This window comes from Lemur catta, chromosome 2 (genome assembly GCF_020740605.2).
Source record: "Lemur catta isolate mLemCat1 chromosome 2, mLemCat1.pri, whole genome shotgun sequence".
Classification (NCBI taxonomy): Eukaryota; Metazoa; Chordata; class Mammalia; order Primates; family Lemuridae; genus Lemur; species Lemur catta.
The window spans coordinates 24,027,503-24,045,369 of NC_059129.1; positions in this window are offsets into that span (position 1 = coordinate 24,027,503).

The following is a 17,867-nucleotide window of genomic DNA, read 5'->3' on the forward strand; positions in this document are numbered from 1 at the left end:
GGGTGCGGAGTTGCGGAGCTGGTTCACCGCGTTCCCCTGGGCGAAGCCGGCAGTTCCCTCGCCGCCCCCAAGCCCGGTCCACAGAAGCGGAGCAGGCGGTGTGGACGCGGGCCCGCAGGCGAGGAGAGGGGGCGGGCGAGCGGGAGGAGCGCCGGCGTGTGGGCGCTCGGCCTGGGGCACAGAGAGGAGACACGAAACAGGTGTCTCGGGGGTCTCTATCGAGCCGAACTGTAGCCCTTAAGTACATGGACTTAAAACTTTACTCTTCTTGGGAGGAATCTGGGACCATATGTGATTTTGTGACTGTAGCATGATGTGTCACTAACAGGGCACTGTATTGCTCAAACTGCTTGTGTTGCCAGTGACAGAAAACCTAATTCAAGCTGGCATAATATGTTAATAGTAATATGCGAGTGCTCGCTGGGTGCCAGGCACTGATGTAAGTGCTTTACGCAGAACTGCTCACTTCAGCCTCCTAGAAACCCAAACAGGTGGTGTTATTGCCAGGTTACAGCTGCGGACACAGGCTCAGAAGTTGAGTGACTCACGCCGTAGGCAGTGAAGCGGGGATTTGAACCCACTGTGTCTGGCTGGGGAGAGAAGTAGCAAGGTTAGGATGGAGAAAGTAAACAAAGGAGGGATGTCTGATAAAAGGTCAGGCACAGTCTGACACAGAGGCTAGAATAATGTCACCTGGATCTAGTTTCCCCTTCTCCCTGGGCTTTTCCTCGATCGTCCTGGCAGGGGAAGCCCTGCGTAGGCCAACTCCAGTGGAAGGAAAAGCAGAAGCCTCCTGCTACCCCTGGATGGCTTAGTGGAGCCCTATGTCTAACCTTGACCTTAGCTTGCGCCTGAGAGTTTGGCATTTGTGCACATAGTCTGGAGATGTGGGTCATGGGGCTCAGCCAGGCAAAGGAGGTGGTTGCTCAGAGGAAGATTATGGTACTGTTAGCAGAAGGAGGCTGAGTGGCCGCTAAACTGTAGAAGCACTAGTCTGCAGGCAAGAGACGTGGGTTCTGTTCTGGTTTGTGACACTTTGTAGCCGTTTCTCCTGTTTGGCCTCAGTTTCCATATTGAAAGAGACATTGAGCTCTCCATGGTCCCTTGCAATTTTTGCATGCTGTGACAGTTCAATAATGGTTTTCCTGAATTCAGGATCTGATACAGCAGGCTTTCTGGGGGCCCCTATCCCACCCCCAGTTCTTTCTGCTTTTTCAGAACGAGTTCCAGAAACACTTTAGAAACAACAGGGTTCAGCACCATTCCACATGATTGATCGAGGGCTGCTTTCCGGGTGACAGACATTACTGTATTTATCTCTAGTGTTTGGGACAAGGGAGGGACAGCCGGACCAAGGTGAGGTTAGGCTGACTAGACCTCCTCAGTGGTTGCCCATCAGCCACAGGAGAGTGCTCAGGATCTTCCAATAGCTTTTCCCCACCTGGCTCTGCCTTCTTTGGTAGCCTAATTTCCGTACAGCTCCCATGAGCCTTTGAGCTCTAGCCTTGCCAGAACTCACTACTGCTGGCTCTCCCCCAACTCATCAGACCTCTGGGCTCCCCACATACAACCCCTACCGTCTTGAATGTCCTCCTTCTTGCCCTGTCCATTCTCACTAAGTCTTTGAGTCTCAAATCAAAGGTCAACTCCTGCTGAACCCAAGGGAAAATAGGCCTGGGTTTTGGTGCCTTTGTATCTTCTCCATTCTAACCCCTCACATGTTATATTGTGATTGTTTTCCCATCTGTCTCCCTGACCACACACAGTGAGATCTTTTTGTTTTTAAGAGATGGGGTCTTGCTATGTTGTCCAGGTTGGAGTGTAGCTGCTATTCACAAGTGGGATCATTGTGTACTATACCCTCGAACTCCTGGTCTCAAGCAGTAGCTGGGTCTGTAGGCATGCACCACTGCACCCAGCTGGAGATCTTTGAGGAAATACCTTTTTACTCATATTGGAATTTCCAGGGCCTAATGAGTGCCTAATACATAATAGGTACTCTATTTATTTATTTATTTATTTAGTCAGTCAGAGTCTCGCTCTGTTTGTTTGTTTATTTATTTATTTATTTATTTATTTTTTGAGTCAGAGTCTCGCTCTGTTGCCCAGGCTAGAGTGCCATGGCATCAGCCTAGCTCACAGCAACCTCAAACTGCTGGGCTCAAGCGATCCTCCTGCCTCAGCCTCCCGAGTAGCTGGGACTACAGGCATGTGCCACCATGCCTGGCTAATTTTTCTCTCTATATATATTTTTAGCTGTTCATATAATTTCTTTCTATTTTTTTTTAGTAGAGGTGGGGTCTTGCTCTTGCTCAGGCTGGTCTCGAACTTCTGAGCTCAAACAGTCCTCCTGCCTCGGCCTCCCAGAGTGCTAGGATTACAGGCGTGAGCCACCATGCCTGGCCAGGTACTCAATTTATATTAAAGGAATGAGTACTCCTCCATCCCCCTAGATAACCAGTAGGTCATGCATTGACAAATGTTAGAAGAGCCTCAGCAAACGGGGTAGAGATTAGCAGAACTGGCCTGTCCATATCTGTCTCCTCTCTCTCTCCACTTCATCCCCCACCTCCACCAGCAATGTATGTGGCTACCTTGGCCTTCTCCTGACACTACTTCTGGTAGCTTCTTTGATCTGGCCCCACAGGGAGGCTCTGCACATGTAGAGGTGGAAGTGTTTGGGTCATTCCTAAGCTCTTCCTGATGGCCTGTTTGTTAACCATTGATAGAGTTTTCCTTTCTCTATGGAAACTATTATTTGCCAAGAGTAAACCCTTAATCATGAGTGGTTCGCAGTATTTTTACTGAAATTTTTGCTTACGGTCATTCCTCCTTTGTAAAGTGAGTCAAACGTCTGGCAGTGAGCCTGGTGCTCCTGAGGTAGGACTCTGGGCTTCAGCCACCCCATCTTTCCACTCAAACCAGCAGTGCCAGCACCTTGTTTGTGCTCTGCTAATTAAATTAAGCCCAACACTTTCTTTTTCCCTTGTGATAATTAATGTGCCCGGTGAAGTAGCTAGAAATATGTTTTCCCTGTCCCTGACAGAGGAAAGCTCACATAAACCATCTGCAGAAAAGTGCAACTTGAAGTTCGTGTGCATGTCCAGATTCTTATATCTAAATACGGGCAACAAGGCCGGGCATGGTGCCTCATGCCTATAATACCAGCACTTTGGGAGTTTGGGACAAGAGGATCACTTGAGGCTAGGAGTTTGAGACCAGCCTGGGTAACGTAGTGAGACCCAGTCTCTGTAAAAATTTAAAAATTACCCAGGTATGGTGGTGCGTGTCTTTAGTCTCAGCTGCTTGGAAGGCTGAAGCAGGAGGATCACTTGAGCCCAAGAGTTTGAGGTTGCAGTGAGCTCTGATGACACCACTGCACTCTAGCTCAGGCAACAGAGTGAGACTCTGTTTCAGAGAATAAATAAATAAATAAGGGCAACAATGCCTTATTTAGAAGTGATATTTTGTTTCTTCAAAAAAAAAAAAATTGAAACCACAAAACCTCTAAAACCTAAAACACAAACAGACAAACAGTGGGCCAAACCTGGAAGTGAGTGATAGCCACTCATTGCCTGGGTGACTCGTGCCTGAGAAAACCCAGGACTGTTTTATGCAAAGTCATGCAAACATGACTGCATCAAGTGTGCATTCGACAAACATTTACAGATACTTAGTATGGGTTAAGTTCTACGCTAGCACTGTTGGGGTTTCAAATTGGCCAAGAGACCGTTTCACCTGGAGCTGTAAAAGTCCAACGTGGAGGAGAAAGAAATACTTTAGAGGGCAGGAAAGACTGCAACCTGTAGGCCTTTATTGGAGTTGTGTAAATCAAGGCCGTTAGTTAGGGGTTAAGTAGGATAAACTGATGAGGTCAGTGGTAGAGTGCTAGGGTCAGGAGTAGACAAAGGAAAGCCCAGGTGAGTTGGCTTAACAGAAACTACTTTCCAGGAAGCAAAATAAAACTTGCACTCATACCTTTAATTGAGGTCCCTAATGTTTATGTACCAGTCGGCATCCACGTGGTCCTGTATGTACTAGTGGGCAGGAAGCTCGCTTTCTGCATTGCTCTCTACAATGCCATGTGACTGCTACTGGTTGATAGTAGTTTGAGGAGCTTCTAGGGATGGGAAAATTGCACAGTATGTTCAAACCCAAACCACAGTCTGCATTATACCTGTATGTAAAAGGAACATACCTGTATATTTTCACTCCAGAAATATAATTTGTCATACAAACCAATCATTGTGCCTAAAATGTCTTTGATTGTGTTTTATAATAATTTACACCAATGAGCTTTATTTCATGTCATTAACCTACTCTAGGGTGATGTTTCCCATCCCAGCCCTGTCAGCTCGCTTTCCAGCACAGAGACGCCTGCTGACTGCAGCCAGAGGCAGGATCTGCCCTCTGCAGGGACTGCCGAAGCCCTCGTGGTCTCTGCTCTGCTGAGCCTCATATCGCAATCCCAGGCAGACAGGGCCCTGAGGCTCAAAGGCACGCAGCCAGCAGGTGTGAACTTCCACAACATTCCATCAGACTTTGCGCCTCTCCAAAAGCCAGTAATCTATCATGGTCAGAATTAGAATTAGCAAGGAAGTGCTACTAACTCTTTTCTAAAAAGACAAGCTTAAGAATTTGTACAGACACTCTTTAGAGTAAAAGGGGATGTTGGCTGGATGAGATGCTAGGACATGAAGCATAAATTTAGACATATGGCCACTCTATGACAGATTTAAATGTGAAAAACACAACAAACCTTTAGGATAATAAAGAAAATATCCTGGGCCGGGCGCCCTCTAACACTCTGAGAGGCCGAGGCAGGTGGATCATTTGAGCTCAGGAGTTCAAGACCAGCCTGAGCAAGAGCGAGACCCCGTCTCTACCAAAAAATACAAAGAAATTAGCTGGACAACTAAAAAAATATATATATAAAATTATATATATATATATATAAAATTATATATATATATAAAATTATATATATATATAAAATTATATATATATATATGGGCATGGTGGCGCATGCCTGTAGTCCCAGCTACTTGGGAGGCTGAGGCAGGAGGATCACTTGAGTTCAGGAGTTTGAGGTTGCTCTTAGCTAGGCTGACGCCACGGCACTCTAGCCCAGGCAACAGAGTTAGACTGTGTCTCAAAACAAAACAAAACAAAACAAATAGCCTAGCTGGGCAGGATGGCCCATACCTGTAATCCTAGCTACTCGGGAGGCTGAGGCAGAAGGATCACTGGAGCCCAGGAGTTCGAGGCAGTGAGCTATGATTGAGCCACTGTACTCCAGCTTGGGTGACAGAGCAAGACCCTGTCTCTAAAAAAAAAAAAACAACAGAAACAAAAACTTCCGAAAGATTTTGAGATAAGGAGGATTTCTTTTAAAAGAGATAGAAAGCACCAATCTTTTGGTGAAGGAAAAAACCGGTACAATTCTGTTATGTTAAAATCAAGGCCAGGCACAGTGGCTCATGCCTTTACTCCTAGCACTTTGGGGGGCCAAGGTGGAAGGATTCCTTGATGCTGGGAGTTCAAGACCAGCGTGGGCAACATAGCAGGACCCTGTCTCTACAAAGAATTTAAAACTTAGCCAAGTATGGTGGCACACACCTGTAGTCCCAGCTACTCAAGAGGCTGAGGTGGGAGGATCACTTGAGCCCAGGAGTTCACTCCTACCTGGGCAACAGAGTGAGACCCCAATCTCTAAAAAACTAAAAATAATAAAATAAAATCAAGAACTTCTCTTTATCAAGATACCTCAAGAGGGTGAAGAGGCAAGCCACAGAGTGGGAGGAGATATTTGCAACACAAATAACCAACAAAGGACTAGGATCCAGGATACAGAAAGAACTGCAAATGAGCAAGAAAAAGACATTCAAATTGAAAAAAGAAAGGCAAAGGACTTGAACAGGCCCTTAAAAAAGGAAGAAAAACAAATGGCTAATTAACTTCTGAAAAAGTGCTCAACCTCAGCAGTAAGCAGGAACATGCAAATTAAGCCCACAGTGAGATGCCTGCTGGACCGGCTAAGTGGAAGAAGGAACTGTGCCATCCGCAGGGAAATCAGTGACATGATCTCCTAAAGCCGCAGACAGGACTGCCCTGTGGGCTGACAATGCCTTAGATAAGATACGTATGCGGGGAGTTAGCTACGCTCCCCGCAAAGGGGTTTTTTCTCTTTCTTTGGGTCAGGTCTCTAAGTTGACCACGCCAGTTTGCAGGGAGTCAGCTACGCTCCCAGCAAAGAGGTTTCTTCCAGTCAGGTCTCTCAGGCAGGGGTCGTCGCAAAGGATGAAAAAATAGTAGGAAACAGAAATAATAATAATAATACACAGAGCCAAAGATATAGTTTACAAACTAAAGGTTTATGAAAATAGATAAAAGGAGGGTATCCGGATGGGGATATTTCCTCCCGCTAGAAATATCTCCAAAACTTAATATCCACACAGGTATTATATAGGGTAGATACAAGCTCCCGTTGCCAAGGGCAACGGGATTCACATACTAACAGGCAGTTTGCTTTAGGGTCAAAGTCTTCTAAAAGGCAACTACAGATCCTTTAACTAACTCTATCTAGGGGAACAATGAGTTGTAAAATCTTCTTGGGGCAAACTTCTAAGTTTTCTGATAAGGCTATTACTTTAGCAAAAACCAGAGACATCTTGGCTCCGGTGATTGTGTTCTTGGAGACAGATGATCTCAGAAGTCAACATGAGCTGTGCTTTGTGTTAATTACTTTAACCGCATGGCTCCTTCTGGGCCAGGCTTGGGCATTAGCATATCTCTCTGATCAGCTCTCATCTCCGGGGGTCCTTGCCAGCTCCGGCAACCCATGGCTCTAGGAAGAGGCCTGTCTTGTCTTTCAAAACAGGTGAGAACCACAGGCCCAGTTTACAGCTGTCTCTTTGAAGTGCAGCTATTACTGACCAAGGAGAGGCCCTTCTGAGACAAGGCAGCTTTTGAACCAACACATTTCTTTTTTCTTTAAGGCAAAGCTTTATGCGATTTCTGAAATCAAATCTTGTCTCCAGAAATACAGAGGGCATTTTTATAACTCAGTATTCTTAGGCTCAACACGTACACGCCCGAAGCACACCCAAGACGGTTCTTAGCAGTATTGTTTGTAACAGGTGTCCATCTGCACTGGAATGAGTTGATAAATGGGATGTAGTCAAACAATGGACTATTATTGGCAACAAAAAATGAAGTCCAGGGCAGGGGCGGTGGCTGGTGCCTATAATCCTAGCACTTTGGGAAACTGAGGTGGGAGGATCACTTGAGGGCAGGAGTTCGAGACCAGCCTGAGCAAAAGCGAGACCCCATCTCTACTAAAAATAGAAAAAATTAGCCGGGCATAGTGGCACATGCCTGTAGTCCCAGCTACTCGGGAGGCTAAGGCAGGAGGCTCAATTGAGCCCAGGAGTTTGAGGTTGCTGTGAGCTAGGCTGATGCCATGGCACTCTAGCCCGGGCAACAGAGCAAGACTCTTGTCTCAAAAAAAAAAAGAGAATTCCAAGTATGCACAGCAATGTGGATGTTTTGAACATATGCGAAGTGAAAACAGCCAAACCCAAAAGAGTATATGTGATCCCATTTATATGTGAAGTTTAAAAACAGGGGAAAACTTCATTATAATGTTTGAGGATGTATTAATATGTTTGATGGTAAATGTGTAAAGACAAGGAAGTGATCACCATCATGTTACCATAGCTACCAGGGTGTGGTTGTCTTTAGGGCACCAAGGGACATGCTGAGGCTTGGCAGTGTCTGGCAATATTCTAGTTCTTGAACTGGGTGGTGTTTACTTAAGTTTTGCTTTATAATAATTAACAACATTTATCTTATATACTTTTCTCTGTGTATTATATTTTGTAATTTAGGAAGGTTTTTTAAAAGGACATACGGTGAAAGCAACTGTCCTAATTTTACATGAATGGGATAACTTCCAGTGACAGTATCACACATGATTTTCCTTTTTTTTAAGAGACACGATATCACTTTGTCCCCCAGGCTGGAGTGCGGTGGCTATTCACAGGTGCCATCACGGTGAACTTCAGCCTCGAACTCCTGGGCTCAAGTGATCTTTCTGCCTCAGCCTCCCAAGTAGCTGGGACTTCAGGTGCACAGCACCCTCCACAGCTCACACATGAGTTTTAAAATTGGCCTATGTCTAACAATCCAGAAAAAAGACAAGATATGCCCTGGAGGGTGCTGAGAAAGCTCTGGGGTGATGACGACACCAGTGTTGAAGATGAGGAGAAGCTTGAGTAAAGTCATTTGCAGAAAAGTGAGAATGAAAAACATTTTCTAAAGCCGGGCACAGTGCTGTGCACCTGTAGTTAGTCCCAGCTGCTCAGGAGGTGGAGACAGGAGGATGGCTTTGGTGCCAGGACTTCGAGGCTATAGTGCATTGTGATCACCCCTGTGCATAACCACTGCACTCCAGCCTGGGCAAGATAGTGAGACCCACTCTCTTAAAAAAAAAGTTTTTTTCTAAAGTAATATTTTGTGCAAATTGTGTTTTTCTAAGTATGTAAATAGACATCTGTTTTATTTTCATTCTCAAAATTTGAGCCAAAGTTGACCAGATCTTTTGAGGGAATGTCTCTTGGGGAAAGAGGAGTTCACCCCATATATGGGGAGACCCAGTAGCTGTTATCAGCCCCATCAGACTTTGTCTGCAGAGAGAGAACGTAGTTTGCCTAAGTTCACACAGCTAGTGAGAATTCTTGGGTTCAAAAGCAAACTTGGAAGGAAATCCATGGTAATGGGCATTGTGTGCCTCACCGAATCAGCAGAAGGCTGGAAGCCAGGTTCCGGAAACAGACAGGAGTCAGGGGCAGCCAAGAGCCAAAACCACAGCTCAAGTCTTGCTCAGCAACCCTGCTCTGGATGTGGCATTGATGTTGTTGGGCATCACCCTATAGTCACTGTGTTCCCTGCCCTCTAGACCGTGGACGCTGAGTTCCCAACTGTTTGTCCTTTTTGTCACTCTCTGTAGACCTGGTCACAGGCTCTGATACTTGAGACTTGAGCCTGTGATGTCAGGTCTGCAGTGAGTAACAAAAAGTCCTTTGCCCGTGTCTTAGGGACTAGAGGTTTCAGAGAGCAAGGATTTTGCCTTTTAGGATCCTTGCTCTGGGAAACCACACAAAACATTTCTGACACCAGATGTGTGTTTTTTTTCCCCATACCAACCAATTTTCTGACACCAACTGAATGTCCTACAATTCAATCCAATTCTGTCACTATCTACCTGGAGTTAATGTCAGGTCACACGAGTTCAGGGTCCAGTCCCACAAAATTGCCCTCACTTCAGATGCCAGTTGCTTGCCCGGGCCTCCCATACTTCTGACTGATTGGCTATAAATTGGGGGTTCCCACAACCCTATCCTCGGGTTTGAAAATTTCCTAGAATGACTCACAGAAGTCAGGGAAACACTTTACTTATGTTTATTATAAAGGATGCAACTCAGGGACAACCAGATGGTAGAGATGTGCAGGGCAAGGTATGGCGAGAGGGGTGGTACATGGAGCTTCTGTGCCCCTCTGGGTGCCCCACCCTCCCAGCAGCTCTTCAGATCCCGAGAGTTCTCACAGAGCTGGATCTCCAGCCTCCTCCCTCGTTCCAGAGGTCAATGATTGGGTCCAAAAGTTCCAACCTCTTTAATCACTTGGTTTTTCTGGCAACCAGCCCCCTTCCTGAGGCTAAGGGCACCTCATTAGCATAAACTCAGGTTTGATGAATAACAAAAGACACTCCCATTACTTGGGAAATTCCAAAGGTTTGGGGTGCTCTGTGCCAAGAACTGGGGACAAAGACCAAATATATTTCTTATTACACCATACCTACCAAGACAGCCAGCTTTCCCAAGCAACAAAGGGGAGTTCACATACTTGTCAACCTTAAATAATGAGATTTGGAAGACATGATTAAGTATGGAGTTTATTCAAGTACTAAGCTTGATCATGACCTGGGAATACCAATGCCAAACAAATGGCATCAGCATTCTAAAGTGGAGGAGTTAACGGTTCACTTTCATAGGCAAAGATAGAATTTTAGCAGGATAACTTCTCCATACAAGGCTGGTGCAGCAATTTGATTGGCTATGGGTTGCTACATTCCAAGGAAGATAATTTATTAGTCCAGGAGAAGGGGTAGTGATCTGAGGGGGGCCTTATCTCTGGCACTGTTTGGTCTTCCTAGTTGTTTACAGGGGAAAAAAAGGCAGAAGTTGCAGCTGCATGCCACTGTGACTCAGGCTGTATAGCCACATTCCTCTCAAGGCACAGAATAAAGTTCCAAGAGCTTTCAGTTTGCATTGTTTAATTTCCCATACTGAACAGTTGAAAATCCAGTCATTGTCCCTTAGGGCTAGTCAGTGGCAGGACTGGGACTGATGCCTGGGACCACATGGATTCCAACTGTCCCTGCTATCTTGTTTTGCACGTGGGGCTGAGATGGGTGGTGAACGCTAGACACCAGGGCAATGTCTACACCCTCCTGCATGGTTGCTGGCAGCAGATCCCTCAGCTTGCTCACAGAAAGCTCACCTTGCTGTGCTGGAGTGAGAGTATTAGGTAGACAGCAAGGGATCTCCAGTCCTTCCTGGGGACAAATGTGGGTACTCTGCGCAGTTGCCATACCTGGGGGAGGAGGGAACACCCTACCAACCTGCCAATCAGAAGTTAGCATGCCAACTGCAAAAGAATGCAGAGGATTCCTTAGTCTGCAAGCAGCACAGCTACAATAGGGTCTGGAAGGTGACCTAGATCAACCTAAGGCTAATTATCATGTCATTAGCTGAAATCCCCCGAATGGGCTTTCAGAGAGGCTCATGGGAGTTCCACATGCACAGTAAGACTCAGGTTATATAACTCCCAACTGTCCATCAAAATGGTTCAGTGGTGACATTTGAACCACGAGGAGGGCCCAGCCTCGACGTTATAAAACAAGACCCCAGACCATAACCAAGGCCCTTTTGTTAAGACAAAGGGTCTGTTTATCGTCTGTGATGAATGTATCTTGCTCTTACTCTGTGAACCTATATCTTGCACTTGCTCTGTAAACCTATCTTGTCCTTCTTCAATAAACTTCATTTCATGCTTGTCTTGCTTTCAGTGTTTGGTGTATCTGGTCATTCTTTGGCCAAGAGCACACCAAGAACCAAGAACAGACTACCACGCAACAGGAGGCTACAGGAAGGAACCTCCTGAGGTCACCTCACAAAAGAATAAATCCCGATAGCCTCTGCTCAGTTACTTTCATACCAGGGCTGGTGCACAAAGAAATACTGTGTGAGACTCCTGTCCTAAAATAGCTCATGGTCTAATCTGTTTAAAACAAACAAACAAGCCCATCAGCTGTATCTGACTGCTACCTTTACTGGAATGTCCTTAATATAAAATTTCTGAATTCCTCTTTCTGTCCCCTGCCCCGCCCCCCACACATTGTATTTCCAAGTATATGTTTTATGGGTGAAGTGCTGCGTGTGAGATATCTTTCCCCAATTTGTATTTTATGGTTATTTTTACTCCTTTCTCCCCTAAATGATTATTAATGGAAAAAACCAAACTGTAAAATAATTTAAAGAGGTTTATTTGCCAAATATGAGCGACCGTGGCCCAAGGAAGCACAGTCTCAAGAGATCCTAAGAAAGTGGTCTCAAGGCAGTCGGGTTACAGTTTGGTTATATACATTTTAGGGAGACAGGAATTATAGGTAAAATCATAAATCAATACATGGAAGGTGTACGTTGGCTTGGCTCAAAAAGGTGGGACATCTCTAATTGGAAGCTTATAGGTTATAGGTGGATTCAGGGATTCTTTAATTTGTAATTGGCTAAAGGAGTAAAGCTTTGTCTAAAAACTTGGAGTCAGCAGAAAGGAATATTTCAAGCTAAGATGAGGAAGTCTGCTAATCATAGAGCAAGCCACAATATACCGACTCAACATGATCTGTTAAGCAAATTGATCGATGGCCTATAGGAGTGACTTAACCTTTGCCTTGCAGGGCCCTAGGGCCTGTTTATAATTTATTTATTTATTTATTTATTTTCATTTTTTTGAGACAGAGTCTCGCTCTGTTGTCCAGGCTAGAGTGCCATGGCATCAGCCTAGCTCACAGCAACCTCAAACTCCTGGGCTCAAGCGATCCTCCTGCCTCAGCCTCCCCGAGTGTTAGGATTACAGGCGTGAGCCACCATGCCTGGCCCTGTTTATAAATTAGTATTTTATTGCCACAAAGAGTCTGTTTTGTCACTCTTAGGATCTCTATTTTAACATTAATGCTGGTCAGTTGTTATGTCCAAACTCCAAAAGGGATGGGGTATAATGAGGTGTGTTTGACCTCCCCTACATAGCTGGGAACTCAGTTTTAAGGTTTTTGTGGGATCCTCTTAACAAAGAGGGAGTCCCTTCAGCTGTGGGCAGGTAAGTAGTGGAAGTGATGTGAGGAAATGAGAGAGAGAGAGGAAAGAAAGAATTTGACTTAGGTATGGAGAGGCTTCCATAAGCAGCCAAAAATAAGTATGTCTGCTGATCTAAAGGAAGTTAAATTAAGAAAAATATAGGCCAGGCATGGGGGCTCATGCCTGTAATCCCAGCACTCTGAGAAGCTGAGGCCTTGGATTGCTTGAGGGCAGGAGTTCAAGACCAGCCTGAGCAAGATCCAGACCCCATGTCTTCTAAATAAAAAAAAAAAAAAAAAAAAATGGAAAAATTAGCCGAGCATTGTGGCACATGCCTGTAGTCCCAGCTACTTGGGAGGCCAAAGCAGGAGGGTTGCTTGGGCCCAAGAATTTGAGGTTGCAGTGAGCTATGATGGTGCCACTGCACTCTACCTGGGGTGACCGAGCAAGACTCTGTCTCCACAAAAAAAAAAAAAAAAAAAAAAAGTCAAATATAAAGGACATTTCTCTGGAAAACATAAAGAGCCAGGAAAGGGACCAGAGCAGTGTGGGGTCCCTGAGAGAAGCACAAACCAGGGTGCTAGACTGCCAGGGGCGAAGGTGAGCCCCCCTGAAACCACAAAGGAGAGACCTATACCTTTCATCCCAGAGAGAAAGGAGGGACTTGCACGACCATGTACGCGAGCCAGGTGGCTGGCTGAGGCCAGACTGCTGTCCTCACTTGACCAAGAAGGACACTGGGATGCTGAGATCTGTCCTTTGGGCAATCAGCCCCAGAGCCTGTGCTCTTAATCCCCTCTCCACTGCCTCTCTGGGCTGTCTTAGGAGTTCTCTGATGAGGTGATATTTTAGCAGAGGCCTGAATACAGTAAAGGAGGGAGGGCATAGATCTCTTGGGGAAGAGACAAGTAGACAGAGGGAACTTACAGTGCAAAGGCCCAGGACTAGCAGGAGACCAGTGTGGCTGCAGCCTGGGGAGAATGAGGCTGAGTAAGATGAGCTCAGAGAGCCTTGAAGGGAGGCCTTTGGGAACACAGCAAAGCCATGAGTTCATCATAAAACTCCTAAGGGATGTGCCACTATGAACTGTACTCAAAGGTATTATTATAATAGTTGTAAATGCAGAAGAGTGATGAATGGTAGACTGTGTTTAATTTTCACTGATTTCATTAAATAAGTATGGCAGACAAACTCTAGGGTGGCCCCAGATCTCTGCCCCCTCTCCTTGAATGTGGGCTGGACATGTGACTTCCTTCTAGTCCCAGAATATGGAAAAGATGAAGGGATTTTGCAGATGTAATGAACTCAGATCAGTTGATTTTCAGTTAATCATAAGGGAGAATACTTTGGATGAGCTTGGTTGAATTAGATAAAAGCCCTTGCAAGAGGGATGTGGCCCTTTCTGAGGCCATAGACTCTCTGTCTGCTGTCCTTGCAGAAGCAAGTGGCTGTGTTGGGAACAGCCTCTGGAGAGGGCCACAAGGACCCAAGGACGTCCTCCAGCCAACAGTCAGCAAGGAGACGGCCTCAAGGAAATGAATTCTGCCAACCTGAATGAGCTTGGCAGCAGACTCTTCCCCTCTCACACCTCCAGATGAGAATTCAGCCTGTCCAACACCTTGACTGCAGCCTTGCGAGACCCTGAGCGGAAGACCCAGCCAAGCTGTGTCCAGACTCCTATCCCACAGAAACCATGAAATGATAAATGTGCATTGTTTTAAGCTGCTAAATTTGTGATCCTTTGTTGTGCAGTGTTTTAGTTCATTTGGGCTGCTATACCAAAATACCTTAGACTGGGTAATTTATCAATAATACAAATTTATTCCTCACGGTTCTGGAGGCTGGAAGTCCAATGTCAAGGCCCAGCGATGCAGTGCCTGGTGAAGGTTGACTCTGCCTCATAGGTGGCACCTCTTGCTGCATCCTCACATGGTGGAAGGAGCGAACAGCTTCTTTGAACTTCTTTTGTAAGGGCACTAATCCCACTCAGGAGGGCTCCATCCTCATAACTTAATCACCTCCTAAAGGCCCCACCTCTGCCTATCGCAACGGCGATTAAGTCTCAACATACGGGTTCTGGGAGGGCACAGACCATAGCACACAGCATAGAGAGCTAATACGGCTGGAGATTGCTAATATATGGGTACGTCGCTTTTCACCTGCTTACAAAGCGATACTGTCTGCACATTTTGATCTGTGTAAATCAAAAGAGGAAAACACAAGGGACGCAAGGAACAAATCCAATGGCCCCCCCAAAAGTAGGAGCTGTCAGCACTAGTGGTGAGTGGAGAGAACCAGGAAGAAAAGGGCTCACACCTAAGGGCCAGGTGAAGAGCAGGCTTGGGACTGCGTCCCAGACACCACGTCACCCACCGATCCTGAAGAGAAGACGCGGGCAGAAGAGTCAACGCTTCATCTCGTGGTGATGGGATTTCTAGGTGACCTTCTGATTTTTAACATGATACTGATGAGGCAAACATAAAACTTTTCATAATGCTAACAGAGCAAGTCACTCTTTCATAATGGCAGAACCATGTTAATCAATCATAATAAAAACCCAAAGATGGGTTATGTAATACTAGCAAGAAAGACTTAAAAAGCATTTCAGGAGGCGTCACAAGGTTGCAAAAAGCTAAAGTCTATATGAAGGGCGTGGGCTTTAGAGAGTGTGAGCTTTATTGATGCAGCAAATGAAATTTACTTATGAAAAGCAACTTTGGTTGGATGACCAGTGGCCTAGTTTGAATTGCCTTGGGAAGAGCAATCTAGATTCAGCCCTGGCCTCACATCAACTCATCTACAGGCACTTAGCTGGTTAGAGATGTCATCTTTTTTCTTTAGGGCCCGTAACCTTGGAAAAATGGCAAAATGTAACTTTAACCCTAGAAAGGCATTTTTTTAAATAAAGGAAATAATGAAGATGTTAGTTAAATCCGTGATGTTGATATGCAGAGTAAGAAATTGGTTTTGTAATCATTACATTAGTATGTGCCTTGCTTGCTATCTGAGGTGTCTGCGGTATTCATATGAATCAGCCACACAACATTAATAACTGCAGGCCAAATTGTTTAAGAGAATTAATGTCATTTAAACCCAAAGAGGGGTTTTAAATATTTGGTTCATTAAACATATGAATTTAATAATAAATTGAGTATTAAAGTACAGGAGTATGGATGTCCTCTCTGTACCAGACACTCCTGGGATAGCCAGGAACCTAGCAGCATAGAAAAGAGGACAAGGGTCCCCGAATCTCAGCGAAGAGTCCGGCCTTCCAACGAGCAGGGTCATAGATTGTAATAAGGTGGGAGACAGAGATCACAGGCATCTCTGTGGAGGTGCACAGGTCTCCAAGTGAAAAAGCAAATTGCAGACTCGGGTCTTAAAATCTTACAAGTGTGTGATTCTGTGTGGGGAAAAAGTCAACCTATATAAATTACACATACATGTAACTAACGGAAAAAGATAAAGAGGTCTACTGTAAACCTGCGGTCTCCAACCCCCGGGCTGCAGACTGGTACCAGTCCGTGGCCTGCCAGGATCTGGGTGGCACAACAGGAGGTGAGCAGTGGGCAAGCCAGCGAAACTTCATCTGTGTTTACAGCTGCTCCCGGCGCTGGCATCACTGCATAAGCTCCACCTCCTGTCAGACTGGCCGTGGCATAAGATTCTCATAGGAGCTGGAACCCTACCATAAACTGCGCACGAGAGAGATCTAGGTTGTGTGCTACTTATGAGAATCTAATGCCTGATGATCTGAGGTGGAGCTGAGGAGGTGATGTTAGTGCTGGGGAGCGGCTGCAAATACAGATTATCACTAGCAGAGAGGTTTGACTGCACAATAAATGTAATGCTCTTGAATCATCCCCAAACCATTCCCCGCCCCCAGTCCATGGAAAAATTGTCTTCCATGAAACTGCTCCCTGGTGCCAAAAAGATTGGGGACCTCTGCTCTAAACCATTCACCATGGAAAGAGAGGGGAGAAGGGGTGGGGGCTGTCATGTGTCACCTCACATAAATGCTTGGGGTTCAGGAAGGAGGGGGGAGAAGGGGCAGGGGCTGTCATGTGTCACCTCACATAAATGCTTGGTGTGCAGGTGCCCGGTGCAAGGTCCCCAAGCAGCACCTAGCACTCAGAGGCAATAACCACGCAACGTGGGTTGATGCTTGCTCAGCTCCAAGCACTGCCTCACAAGAAACCTATGAAGCAGCAGATGCAATTATCACCCCATTTTACAGATGAGGAAACTGAGTCCCAGGTGGACTCCTAGTTAGTAGGCTAAGGAAATGGGAGATTTGAACCCGGCAATCAGACCGGGAGCCTGTGTGCTTAATCAGAAAGCTACGTGAGAACCCTCCCTGACTTCCCAGCTCTCTGGCTGGGGAGGAGAACAGGTCTGAAGACACACCAGTGAAACGGAGTTCCCGTGAAGTGGCGCTCAGCAGTGTGTGCCGGGGGAGTGACCCGGAATTCAGAGGAGGAAGGAGAAACCAGCTTGTGTGGCGGGTGCTCCTCGCAGGGGCGCTCTGCAGGACACAGTGATCACAAAGGACTCGCTGAGGGGCCGATCTCACCCTGGGGGCCGTGGGGAGCCACCGAAGGTTTCTCAGCGGGGAGAGCTGGTGGCTCAGCTGAGCATGGTCACTGTTCCGGGGAGGGGTGCATGGAGCGAAGAGATGGGAAGCTTGTAGGTGACAGGCCAGGACCAGCAGTCATGAGATGGAAATGAAAGTTGTGCAGCCTTTAAAAGAAAGTCTGCACCGTTACTCCTCAATAAGGCTGTTTCCAAAAATAAAAAATTAAAAAAAATATACAAAAGCCTACGGGTCCTAGTTCCTGTGTGCAGGAATTCAGGAGAGTTCGTTTCCACAGAAAGGCGGTTCTCAGAAACTGAAGAGGGCTACGTGTCGCACTGTTATCATCATCATGGTACCAAAGACCAAAAATTATCCGACAACATCCAGTTTTCTTATTGGAATGATGCCAACTTCGGGGAACAGCTCAGATTAGAAAACGGGCCCCGTAGGCAGCGTGGGTGTGGTGTGAAAGTGGAAAGGATTCCACGGTTCACCTGTCACAGTATGTCACCCGCAGCACCAGCAGGAAGCATTTGATTTGTCCCCAGCTTGGGGAACACTCGTCCCCAGTGGACACAGGACATGCCCTGGACAGCGTTGACCTGCTGGGTGCCTTTTAGGGGCCCGGCCTGCCTGGATCACCTGACACCAGCTTCACACACAACCTTGGGTGCACCCTCCTCCGGGCAGAGGTGTGTGAATACACGTCCCTTTTTCTAAATCCTGCCTTGGAAATGCAAGAAGGAATCTGTCCCAGGACACTGAGGAAAATGACGCACCAAAACAAACGAAGGAACGATGGTCCTCTTTGAAGGGGACTCAGTTTGTGGAGTTGAGAGGGCCGCTCTCGCCTGCTCATGGGTGAGGCCACC